This window comes from Alexandromys fortis, unplaced genomic scaffold (genome assembly GCF_014885135.2).
Source record: "Alexandromys fortis isolate MF-2015 unplaced genomic scaffold, M_Fortis_MF-2015_v1.1 scaffold_59, whole genome shotgun sequence".
NCBI lineage: Eukaryota > Metazoa > Chordata > Mammalia > Rodentia > Cricetidae > Alexandromys > Alexandromys fortis.
This window is the reverse complement of record NW_026067943.1, coordinates 8,200,590-8,214,235: the sequence shown is the minus strand read 5'-3', so window position 1 is coordinate 8,214,235 and position 13,646 is coordinate 8,200,590. Positions and strand designations below refer to the sequence as shown.

The 13,646-nt window shown below is 40.1% G+C and overlaps 1 protein-coding gene across 2 annotated transcripts in view; it reads left to right on the top strand.

Moving 5' to 3' along the window:
* Znf248 (zinc finger protein 248) overlaps positions 1-13,646 on the top strand; it is a 29,372-nt gene that overhangs the window by 5,912 nt on the left and 9,814 nt on the right. The window lies entirely within an intron of this gene.

Genomic DNA, 13,646 nt, shown 5'->3' with positions numbered 1-13,646 from the left:
GGGGTCGCTTATGTACACTATCATATCATCTGCAAATAACGAAAGTTTAACTTCTTCCTTTCCAATTCGGATCCCCTTGATCCCCTTATGTTGTCTTATTGCTATTGCTAAAACTTCAAGCACTATATTGAAGAGGTACGGAGAGAGTGGACAGCCTTGTCATGTTCCTGATTTTAGTGGGATGGCTTTGAGTTTCTCTTCGTTTAATTTGATGTTAGCTGTCGGCTTGCTGTAAATAGCTTTTATTATATTTAGGTATGACCCTTGTATCCCTAATCTCTCCAAGACTTTTATCATAAAGGGATGCTGAATTTTGTCAAATTTTATTTAAAAATGTTTTCATACAATATATTTCTATTTATTTCTTTCCCTCCTTCAGTTCCTTCCAGATTCTTCCCAATCAACTTCATGTTCTTTCTCCCTGTCCCCCCCCAAAAAAATATTTAAGAAAAACAACAACAAAAAGCAAAACTCAAATACACACACACGCACACATACACACACATATGAGAGAGAGAGAGAGAGAGAGAGAGAGAGAGAGAGAGAGAGAGAGAGAGAGAGAGAGAGACTCATTTTGAAAGTGCTTTCTGTTGTTGGAATGCTCTAAACTTGTGTTTCTGACCCTTATGAAGTCACTTTTTTTTTTGCCCCAGACATTGCTTTCATCCTTGATCCTCTGCTCTTTGTTTATGTTTATGTTGTCTTTTTTTTTCTTAATGTTTTTGAGTTAGTAATATACTAACATTTAGACCAGTGTGCTAATAAAATGTAAAATTCTGAAAGGATGAGGACTGATAAAAAGGATATGAAGGTATATACTCCTCCCCACTCCACTCCTCCTCCCTGTAGACAGGTGATTTTTCTTTTTGAGACATTTTCACTGAGCATGAAACAGATTCTATAAGTAGTTAGGCTAGGTCAGTTGACAAATTTTGGGGCAATTCCAGACACAAATGTCTGGTCATCCTACCATAGTTAATTAATCATTGTGTAATAGCCACTTAAGTGTTTTCTAGTGTTAATTCAATTAAAAAAATATGCACAACTGTCCTTATATATCCCTTTCTTTTTTATTTACAAAGCTGATCTTAGGACTTCTCAAACGCAGGCTAACCTGTGAATCTCTGACATCATCTTAACATGTTCTGAGATAGTGGATGGAGATGGAGTCCTGAATTTCTCTCTTCCTTTTCTTCCCCATTCCTTCCTCACTCCCTCCTGTCTTCTTTCCTCTGTAGATTAACTCCGGGGCCTTAAGTACACTCAATGAGTACTCTGCTACTGAGCTTTTAAGGCTAATCTACAGTGCATCTTTGGTATAGGACTCTAGAGATTCACTGAGCTGTATACTTAATGAAATATTTGTTCTTTCCTGCGTTTCCTTGCCTTCTACCAGTTTTGTGCTTCAGCTGTAACTCTTTGCCTTGTTTCTTAAACTTTAAAGTAAAACCATACAGACACTGGCTCTCTCAGTGGTTACTACCTGATATAACTTGGTTTGGTTTGCTATAGGTCTTTTTCTTGTATTTCTAGGGGATTTCAAATTTGAAGTGTAATGCCTCTCATTTTGGGGAAATTGTCAGCCATTCTTTTTCTTCAAATATTCTTCACTTGTGGGATTCCAATTACACTTGTTACCTCCCTCAGATCCCTTACAATACATCTTGATTACAGTTTCCCCTTTCTCTGTTTTTCCCAGTTCCTTCCCACCTTCCTCCCCTCCAAATCCACGTTAAAAACCACTTCTAAGATAACAGCAAAATGTAACAAAGTAAAATAAAATAATATAAAACAAAGATCATAACATCAAAATTGGACATGGCAAACCAGCAGAAGGAAAAGAGCCCAGGAGAAGGCACAGGAATCAGAGACCCACTTGTTCACACTGAGGAGTCCCGTAAAGCACTAAACTGGAAGTCATAGTGTACATGTGAGGACCTGCTTCAGACCTGTGCACACCCTGTGCTTGCTGCTTCAATCTCTCTGAGCTCATATGAGCTTTGCTCAGCTGATTTTTGGTGTCCTCCATCTGCTCTGGCTCTTACATTGTTTCTTCCTCTTCCTCGGGGTTCCCAGAACTCTGAGAGGAGGGATTTGATGGAGACATCCATTTTAGAGTTATGTGTTCCAAGGTCTCTCTCTCTCTCTCTTTGCATAATGTCTGGCTTTGGGTCTCTATTTGTTCCCAGCAACTGCAGGAGGATTCTCTAATGATGGCTGAATAAGTCATTGATTTATGAATATAGCAGAATATCACTAGGAATCATTTTTATCACTGCTTTGTTTTTTTTAAAAAAACAGTAGTATATAATTTTGCCCTAGGTCTCTGGGCTATCTAAGTCTCTGGTTCTTTGTCATGCAAGCATTGTAGGGCATGGGTTCTATCTCATGGAGTGGACCTTAAGTCAAATCAGACATTGATTGGTTACTCCCACAAGCTTTGTGCCACCATTGCCCTAACATATTGTGCAGGCAGGAGAGATTGTAAATCAAAGGGTTTGTGGCTGGGTTGCTGTTTACATTTCTCTTTTGGTAGCTTGCAGAGAGTACCAAAGACACTAGGATGTAAGGGTGAAGGTTCTATGTAGGCACCAGCTCGACCTCTCAGTGTTCGGTGGGTTGTGTAGGTGCTATCATCAGCAGTGGGACTTTGCTGTCAGGTTTTGGAGTGCAGCATATTGTCTTTTTGGGAATTTCCGTAGGACAATAGCTCAATTGAATGTAACCTAGTGCTAGTACTGGAAACTTCGTTTGGTGACAAGAAATGGCCAGTTGGGACTGCATCTCCCATATTATTTGGAGACTTCATTAAGATCACCTTCATGTTGGAAGAAGGAGGCTTGTTGGTTGCCGGCCGCCTGGCTAGCTTAGACCCAAAATAATCACACAGAAACTGTATTAATTAAATCACTGCTTAGCCTATTAGCTCTAGCTTCTGATTGGCTAACTCTTACATATTAATTTAACTCATCTCCATTAATCTGTGTATCGCCACATGGATCGTAATCTATAACTTGGCTGTTTTGATAGCATTACAGTAAATATGAATGTGGAAATATTTCTGTGGTTTCTTGACTTAAAACCTGCAATAGCTATCTCCCTGGTGTGATGAAGACCATGAAAAAAAGCAGTTTGGGGAGGAGAGTGTTTACTTGTTTTCATGTCCCAATCACTGAAGTAAGTCAAAGTAAGACCTTGAAGCAACATCTTATGTACCCCAGGACCACCTTCCCAGGGGTGGCACAGCCCACAGTGGATTGTGCCTTCCTTTATCAAACACAAATCCAGAAAATGTCCCCCCAAGACTTGCCTATCAGCCAGTCTGATGGAGGCATTTTCTCAACTGAGGTTTCCTTTATCTAAATGACCCTGGCTGTGTCAAGTTGGAAAAAAAAAAACTAACCAACATAGAGCTCTTTGGATATATACTGAAAAATAGTATAGCTGTGTCAATATTGATCTATATTTAGTTGTATTTTAAAAGGCAACTTATTACTGTGTGTGTCTGTGTGTGATATGTATGTGTACAGATGCTCATGTGCCCCAGTGGGAGTGTGGAGGTCAGGGGACAACCTTAAGTGCCAGCCCTCATCTTCCACTTTGTTTGAAAGAGAGTCTCTTTTGTTCTAGCTGGTCCTTGAGCTTTCAGAAACTCTCTTTGCCACCCATCTCATAGAAGGAATACTGGGGTTCCAGACTTGTACTACCATGCCTGGCCTTTACGTGGGTTCTTGGGATTTGAACTTTAAGTCTTCATGCTTGTCAGGAAGCATTTTATCCATTGAACCACTTCTCCAGTATCTTCATTTAGTCTTTGAGGAGCTTCTGTACTGATTCCCATCAAGGTTGGTTCAGTTTATTTTGCTGCCAGCAGTGAGTTAAGGCATTCTGCCTACCACTTGTTGTTCTTTATTTTATTAATGATAGCCAATCAGATAGACTCACATGACATTCTAAGTCATAAAGCAGTTTGATTTTCATTTACCTGATGGCTAGAGATTTAGAACATTTTTCATGTTTATTGGCCATTGTAGTTGGAGGCTGTTCATTTGTTTCTGGCTTCCCAGGCTCGAAATAATCACACAGAAATTATATGAATTGTAATACTGTTTGGCCAATAGCTTAAGTGTATTTTGTTGAATTAGGAGCGGTAGGACTGCGTCCCCGGCACCCGGCTGCCCGCATGGCTTGCTTATGCCCCAAAATAATTACACGGAAACTGTACTCTATTAAACACTGCCTGGCCCGGCTAGTTCCAGCTTCTTATTGGCTAGCTCTTACATATTGTTCTAACCCATTTCTAATATTCTATGTAGCCCACGAGCTGGCTTACCAGGGAGGATCTTAACCTGCGTCTGTCTGGAGCGGGAGAATCATGGCGACTCCCTATTCAGCTTCTTTTTCCCAGCACTCTCTTCTGTCTACTCCGCCTACCTAATTTTCTGTCCTATGAGGGCCGAGGCAGTTTCTTTATTATTAACCAAAGAAAGCAACAGATAAGATACAAGACCCACCTCCATCAGTATTTCTAGCTAGCTCTTATATATTTTTTTAAATATTTATTTATTTTGTATACAGTATTATGTCTGTGTGTATGCCTGCAGGCCAAAACCAACAGATGGTTGTGCGCCACCATGTGGTTGCTGGGAATTGAACTCAGGACCTTTGGAAGAGCAGACAATGTTCTTAACCTCTGAGCCATCTCTCCAGCCCCCTAGCTCTTATATCTTAAATGAACCCATTTCTATTTTTTACCATGAGGCTCGTAGCCTACCAGCAAGAATCCAGCTGATGGCTTGCGTCTTTCTCCTCTGGCAGCTACATGGCCTCTCACTGACTTTCCCTTCTTTCTCCCAACATTCAGTTTAGTTTTCCCCGCCTAGCTCTACTCTGCCCTATCACAGGCCAAAGTAGCTTCTTTATTCATTAACCAATAAAAGCAACACATATACAGAAGGCCTTCCCTGCACCATTTTCCCTTTTCTGTTTAAACCAAGTAACTTGCAGCACGCTGCCCACAAAAGGCCGTTTGTATTCCAGCTTTTGAAAGCAGTATGTTCATTTCATTAGCTCACTTATTGGTTGGATTGTTTGAGTTCTTTTTATGCTCTTGTGTGTAAATCCTCTGTTGTATATGTCTCTAGCAAAGTTTATTTTTCTGCATTCTGCATGCTGTCCTTTTACTTGTTTGTTTTTGTTGTTGTTGTTGTTGCCTTTTTTCCTCTTTGCTGTGGCTAAACCTTTTACTTTGGTGAAATGCTATGTTTTAGTTTTTGGTATTATTTCCTAAGCTATCCAAGGCCTCTATAGGAAATTCTGACTAGTGTGTTTAATTTGAGGTGCATTTTCTTACTGTGCAGGTCTTATGTCAGTCTTAAATTAAGATGTTTGGTTCATTTTTAGTTGATTTTCATAGAATAAGAGGTACTGAACATCTTGACTCTCAGGCAACAGGAAGTGAACTGAGACACGGGTGTGGCTTGAGCATATATGAGACCTCAAAGTCTGCCTCCACAGTGACACATTTCCTCCAACAAGGCCACAGCTCCTAGTAGTGACACTCCCTTTGGGGGCCGTTTTCTTTCAACCACCACACACCCCCATACTAATAATGCATAAAAATAGAAGACAAAAAGATATAAATTAGCTTATATAGTAGTAGTTTTCAGTGTGACTTTTTAATACATCTTTAGTTTTGTTAATCCTCCTTCCTCACTCCTCTCCAGTGCCCCTGTTTCTGTTTGTATCTTGCGTCTCCAGTATTCCTTCCATCCAATTTCATTTAGCCTGTGTTCTTCTGTCCCTGCTCTCCTGGATGCCTCTTCCCCTTCTACCTCTACAAGGCCCCTTTCCACTTCCAAGTCTCTATAAACATAATGGCAGGATTTGAAACGGTGATCCACACACAGGAGAGAACATTTGGCTTTTGATATTATGGACCTGGATTGCCTCACACAGTGTAGTATTTTTCAATTTCACCATTTTTTTTTCTACAAATGTCATAATTTTATTTTTTGTTTACAGCTGAATAAATTTCCATTGTTTGTATGCACCACATTTTCATTGTCTGTTCATCAGTTGATTGTCATTTAAACAGATTCCATTTCTTACCTATTGTGAACAGAACAGTGAACCACAATATCTCCACAGTAGGGTTTAGAGTCCTTTAGGTGCATGTTCATTCACAAGTGGTGTATCGGAGTCGCTGAAGTTCACCAGACTTCCACTCTGCTCACAGTGTATAAGGCTCCCCTTTTCCCAAGCCCATGCCAGCATTTGTTATCAAATACATTCTTGATGATTACCATTCTGAGGGTGTTAGGCAGAATCCTGTTTTCCCTGGTAGCGAAGTATTTTGGTGTTTAAGAAAAACGTTTCCTAGCCATTTATATATATTCTTTTGTGAACTCTGTTCAGTCCACACGCATCTTTTAATTGGGTAATTTCTTTTCTTGATGTTTAGTTTTTTTGTTCCTTGTATATTCTAGATGGCAATTCTCTGTCAGATGTATAAGAAAAGATTTTCTCCCATCAGATGCAGGGTATGGACCTGGCCCGAACCAGGGTTAGGCCTGTTGGTGATCAGAGAATTCCACAACTTCCAGAGGCTTCAGGAGAGGGTGCGGACCTGGGGTAGAGAGCAGATCTAACTCTGGGTTACACTGCAAGGGGGTCAAGAAGTTCCCCATCTCCCAGCAGCTCCAATAGAAGCTGTGGATGCAGGGCGGGGACAGGGCCTTAATTGACTTGGTGCTTAGCAGATTCCATATGGCTCAGTGGCTTCAGAGAAAACTTTGGCCATAGGATGGGGAACTGGATTTAACTCAGTTCACAGGCTTGTTTGAAGTTCCCCCACCTCCCAGTGGCTTTAGGTAAAACTTCAGACCCAGGGAGGGACTAAATTTGACTCTGGGTGAAGCCCACAAACACGGAGAGTCATGTAACTCCCAGCTGAAGCCACAGATGCATGCAGGAGGCCCTAGCTGACACAGGGCAATACTTGACCCTTGGAAGAATATTTGGGATAAAACTTCCAGTCCTGAATACCAACACAAGGAAAATAACATCTCAATTCTACTAGGACTTATTCCTCTACTGAATACTGGAGACAACCACTGCTGAAAAAAAAAGGGTGATTTAAGTTTAAAAAATAAAGACAAAACAAACAAACTCAACCAACAATCAAACTCCAGATGCACAAGTCCCAGCACAGAAACCAGAACAACATGAAATACCAAGACAGCACGTCTCCTTAACAAAGATATGATCCTAAAATGGTACTGTCTCAGTTTGGGTGTTGAAATAGGAAGCGGCGGGGCTGCGTCCCCAACACCCCAGCCGCTTGGCTAGCTCACGCCCGAAATAACAACACACAAACTGTATTCATTTAAAGAACTGCTTGGCCCATGAACTCTAGCCTTTACAGCTAATTCTCGCACCTGGACTAGCCCATTTCTAATTATGTGTGTAAGCACCCCAAGGTGCGCTTACCGGGAAGATTCTAGCCTACCTCCATCTTCATCGAGTGTGCCTCAGAGAGCAGAGCTATCGCGTCTACCCGGGAGAGCTGAGCATGGCGTCTGTGCTCCAGCAGAGCTGTCCGGTCTCTCCGGAAGCAGAGCAGAGTCTGACCTCACTTCCTCTTCCGCCCAGAATCCTATTCTGTTTACTCCGCCCATCTATGTTCCAAGCCATGAGGCCAAGCAGCTGGTTTATTATAACTTAACCAATGAAATCAACAGATTGATATATGACACACCCACATCATTTGGGTTTCTATAACTGTGATGAAAACCACAACTAAAAACAACTTAGGAAGAAAGAGTTTGTTTCCCTTATACTCCTACACCACAGTCCGTCCTCATCAAAGGAAGTCAGGGCAGGTACTCAAGGCAGTCAAGGCAGGAACCCAGAGGTGGGAATTGAAGCACAGGCCGTGGAGGAGTGCTGCTTACTGGCTTGCTCCTTATGACTTGCTCAGCCTGCTTTCTTCTGGCACCTAGGACCACCAGCCCAAGGGTGACACTGCCCACAGTATGCAGTGCCAGCTTGCCAACAGCCAGATTTTATGGAGGTGTCAACAAGTTTTCTCCTCTCAAGTGAACCCAGCTTGTGTTAAGTTGACATAAAAACTAACAAGCCCAGGGGAAGCGTTGGGACATCATGAAAATGACTTGGAAGAATGTTCAGACAATTAAGAACATTAAGTGTGTTCAAGCAGTGATTATAAGCCCAAACAATTCAAAGAAGGAATGGGACACTCCAAAAAGATGGATGAAAAGGAAGTCAGTCTCAATTAGGAAGATAGAATTGCTGAAGAAACCCCAAACTAAAACAGTCCTGGAAACGACAAAATCAGTAAACCAAATAAAAGCACAAGTGGCAAGCCTTAGCAGCAGAGTGAAACAGAGACTCAAAGATGGACAGCAGAGTAAAGGAACTGGATCATCCAGTTATAGACTGTGATAAATTTAAAAATAACTGTCAACAGAAGGTGGGAAAGTATTGGGATACCATGAAAAGATTAACATTCAGATTATGAGCATAAAAAGATAACACCATAGTTAGGAAATAGAGAATATTTTCAATGTAATTATAGAAAAACTTCCCAAAATAGAGAATAAGATGATCATCTAGACACAAGAGACCCACAGACTTAAATACTTATGGCCAGAAAAGAAACTCCCTATAACATACTAAAACCATTGAATAAAGAAAGGATATTAAAATTACAAGGGAGGAAAGTTAAATCCCATATAAAGCAGACCCATCAAAATAATATCTGATTATTTGGAAGAGACATTTAAAATAAGAAGGGCCTGGAAAGATGTATTCAGAGTTCTGAAAGGCCATACCTGTCGGCCAGCAAAACTATTCAAATTGAAGAAGAAATAACTTTCCATGATAGAAATAGATTAAAAGAATTTATGGGGGCTGGAGAGATGGCTCAGAGGTTAAGAACACTGACTACTCTTCCAGAGGTCCTGAGTTCAATTCCCAGCAACCACATGGTGGCTCACAACCATCTGCAATGAGATCTGGTGCCCTCTTTTGGTGTACAAGCATACACCTAGGCAAAATACTGTATACATAATAAATAAATAAATTAAAATAAAAAAAATAAAAAAAAGAATTTATGTCTGCTGAGCTAACTCTACAGAGGCTACTGGAATGAATACTTTAGTCTGAAGACAAGGGTAAACACACCAAAGAGTTCACCTGGAACAGTTTCAGAAGAGTTAATCACAAAGAAGAAATGAGGCCTAAAAATACCCCCAACAAGATGGCAGACATTCATACAGTTGTCCAATAATAACTCTTAATGGCCTCAGTCCTCCAATAAAGAGACACAGACTTGCAGTTTGGATTAGAAAACAGTATTCATCTTTTTGTTAACTCCAACTCACACAACAACAGACCCTTCCTTAGGGTAAAAGGGTGGCAAAGCTGTTCCTAGTAAACAGAACCGGAAGCAGGCAGCACGGGTGTTGTGATATCCAACAACATAGACTTCACACCAAAGCTAGTTAGGAGGGTTAATGAGGCTCCATACTCATGAGAGGAACAATCCACTAAGAAGACTTTATAATTCCTAACACATATATACCAAACCCAAGGGGATCCAGTTTCATAAGAGAAATACTATTAGATAGATCTAACACCACAGATTAACCCCAATACAGTAATAGTGGGTGACTTTAATACCAATTACCAATTACCAATGGATGGGTAAGCTGGACAAAAACTAAACAAACATTAGAGTTAAATAACGTATCAAATGGATCTATCAGGCTTCTGTAGAACACACCACCGAAACACTAAATACACTTTCTTTTCAGCAGCACATGTAATTCTTTCCAAAGTCAACCACAAATTAAAACACAAAGCAGGTTTTACCAAATACAAGAAAATTGAAAAAGACATCTGTATTCTGTCTGACCACATGGAATGGGCTAGATAGCAACAGCTTTAGAAAGGACTGACTAGGGTTTTTTTTTTTGTTGTTTGTTTGTTTGTTTTTTGTTTTTTGAGACAGGGTTTCTCTGTAGCTTTGGTTCCCATCCCGGAACTAGCTCTTGTAGACCAGGCTGGCCTCGAACTCACAAAGATCCGCCTGCCTCTGCCTCCCGAGTGCTGGGATTAAAGGCGTGCGCCACCACCGCCCGGCAGGGCTGACTAGTTTTAAGTCAACTTGACACAAGCTAGAATCATCTGATAGACGGGAACCTCAATTGAGAAAATGCTTCCACAAGATCTGGCTGTAGGCAATTTTCTTAATTAGTTGATGGGGTGGGTCTATGCCATTGTGGATGGTGCCCTCCCTGGACTGGTATCCTAGGTTCTATAGGAAAGCAGGATGAGCAAGCCTTGGAGAGCAATGAAGTAAGCAGCATCCTCCATGGCCTCTGCATCAGGTCCTGCTTCTAGGTTTCAGCCCTGTTTGACTGGTGTGACTTCCTTCAGCGATAGACTATGTTATGGAAGTGTAAGCCAGCTTGCTTTTTGTCATGTTGTTTCATCATAGCAATAGTAACCCTAACTATGGCAGAAAGTAAGGGAAATATACAAACCCACAGACTAAACAACACACACTATTTTACGATAATAGAGTCAAGGAAAATATTAAGAAGGAAAATTCAAAAATCTTAAAATTAAATACAAATAAAAATAACATAGTAAAACCTATGGAACACACTGGAGGTGATCCTAAGTTCATAGCACTTCGTGGCTACATCATTAAATCTGAGAGGTCTTAATAACTTGATGATGAACCTACAAACAGTGGAAAAAATAAGAATAAACAACCTCACAAAACACTAGAAGGGAAGAGGTAATCATAACCAGCGTTGAAATTAATAAAGTAGAAACAAAAGTACAAACAAAGAGTTGAATCTTTGAAAAAGAATTGATGAAAAAAAAAAAAGAATTGATGATTGACAAGTCATTAAACAAATTAAACTCCCCTTCCAAAGAAGAGACTCATTAATAAAATTACAGATGGAAAGAAAGATGTTAAGACAGATACTTTTGAAATCACTATGGTGATTTCTCAGAAAATTAGGAAACAACCTACTTCAAGACCCAGCAAAATACCACTTTTGAGTATATATCCAAAGGAAACTCATTCATACTACAAGGACATGTGCTCAACTATGTTCATAGCAGCATTGTTTGTCATAGCCAGAACCTGGAAACAACCTAGATGCCCCTCAACCGAAGAATGGGTAAAGAAAATGTGGTACATTTATACAATGGAGTACTTAGCCGAAAAAAAAAATAATGACATCTTGAAATTTGCAGGCAAAAGGATGGACAGATATATGTACTGACTCAGAAGCGGCTTTTAGGCATAAAGCAAAAAAAAAAAAAAAAATCCAGCCTACAACCCACAGTCTGAGAGAACCTAGACAACAAAAAGGATCCTAAAGAAACATACATGGATCTAAATAGGAAAGAGAAAAAGACAAGATCTCCTGAGTAAATTGGGAGCAAGGGGGTCATGAGAGAGGGTAGAAAGGGAGGGAAGGAAGGGAGGGGAGCAGAAAAAAATGTATAGCACAATAAAAACAATAAAAAAGACAGATACTGAGGAAATTGAGAGATTCATTAAGAATATACTTTAAAAGTTTGTACTCCAGTAAACTTTAAAAGAAGTGGATGAATTTCTAAATGTGTATAATCCACTAAAGTTAAATCAGATTGAGATAAATAATACTAGACCCTAACAACCAATGAGGTAGAAGTTTTAATTTAAAATCTCCAAGTGAAAACAGGTCCAAATAGGTTCAGAGCAGAGTTCTGACAGATTTTTGAAGAATAATTGACACTAACATGTGTGAAATTATTCCATAAAATAAAAATGATGGAACCCTTCTAATTATAGTAATAATTATTGTGTTTTAATATTATGTATTATGATATGTATTATTTACATTAATTATATTGTATGCAATATAATACAATTAATATACTATAATAATTATTGTCATTAGTATTATTGAGATAAGTTCTCACTATGCCAATCTTGATGTCTTGAAATTCACTATGTAGACCAGGCTGACCTCAAACTCAAAAAGACCCACCTGCCTCTGCTTCCAAGTTTTAGGATTAAAGGTTACACTAGCATGTCTTGCCCAAATTCTTTTTGTGAAGCCATTATTGCTGTAATACCAAAATAGGGCAAAGACCCAACAAAGAGGGTTTTAGGGTTAATGTGATGAACACAGACTCAAAAGGGGAATTGGCATCTGTAGCATCTGTAGTTTTAAGTTATAATATAGAGCTGTAGTAGTAAAAGTCATATAATGGTGTCTTTAAAATAGACACGTTGATCAGTGGAACGAAATTGAGGACCCAGATAAAACTCCATAGACTTATAGCCATGCGAATTCTGATAAAGAGGCCCAAAATACATATCAGAGTAGATAGCATCCTCAACAAGTACTGGCCTAACTGAGTAGCTACATGTCAGAGAATGAGGCAGCATCCTTCCCTTTGACTTCTAATAAGAGTCCAAAATAAAAATGAAGACGAGACCTCAACTTAAGACTTGGTACCCAGAACCTATTCGAGGAAAAGGTTTCAACTAACAGGTATAGGTGAGGGCATTCTGAACAGTGTCCTGATAGTGTAGTCAACCAAAAGCTGATAAATGGGTCCCCGTGAAACTCTACAGCAGAGGACATTGTCATCCAAGTAAAGTTGCCCCCTGCAGGCTCTAGTCCTAGTCCTCCCCCGGGGATTGTTCGCAGTGCAGTCGCCATTCGAGGGTGATTACCCTGTGAAAATAGAGTTGCCCATCCTCTTTGCAGTCGTACCAGCTTTAGAGAATATAGGGCACTCATATAGTGCTTTGTGTGCTAATGTGTGAGTGGGAAGAGAACCAGAGAAAGCAGAAAACTTTTGGTCTGCTGTCGTGACCTTTTCCAACAACACACACACACACACCATACCACTTCGTCTATCCATTGGATTCTTCCATCCTTTCAATATTTTTTTTCTGAATTTCATGCTTTATTGAACACATTAGCCACAATTTATTTTGAAGTTCACATTTAATCCTTTCAATAACCGTCAATATGGGTCTGCTTATATTACTTTTTTTACTTCTTGTTCACTATTGGTTCACACACCGTGAAACTGTTTACTAGGTTTAATAAAACTACTGTGCTCGTCAAAAAAAAAAAAATCTATGATACTCCAGAAAATGGTCTCCTCAAGCAGAGAGGTTTGCTCTATCCTGTGGGGTTAGACTCCAGGGCAAGCACTGGACTAAAAAAAGATGTCATGGGCTTTTTTAGTGGGAGCCTGTCCCTTGTTTATCAATATCATTATTTATTTAACAATTTCAAGTTTTGTTTCCTAAGAAAAAGTGAAGTCTACTCCAAGGTTTGCAATGTCCACCTGATAAAATGTATATGTGTGTATTCTTACCAGGTCACACAGGCCACACCAGCCACACAGGTCACACCAGCCACATAGGTCACACAGGTCACACCAGCCACATAGGTCATACAGGTCACACCAGCCACACAGGTCACACCAGCCACACAGGCCACACAGGTCACACCAGCCACACAGGTCACACCAGCCACACAGGTCACACAGGCCACACAGGCCACACAGGTCACACCAGCCACACAGGT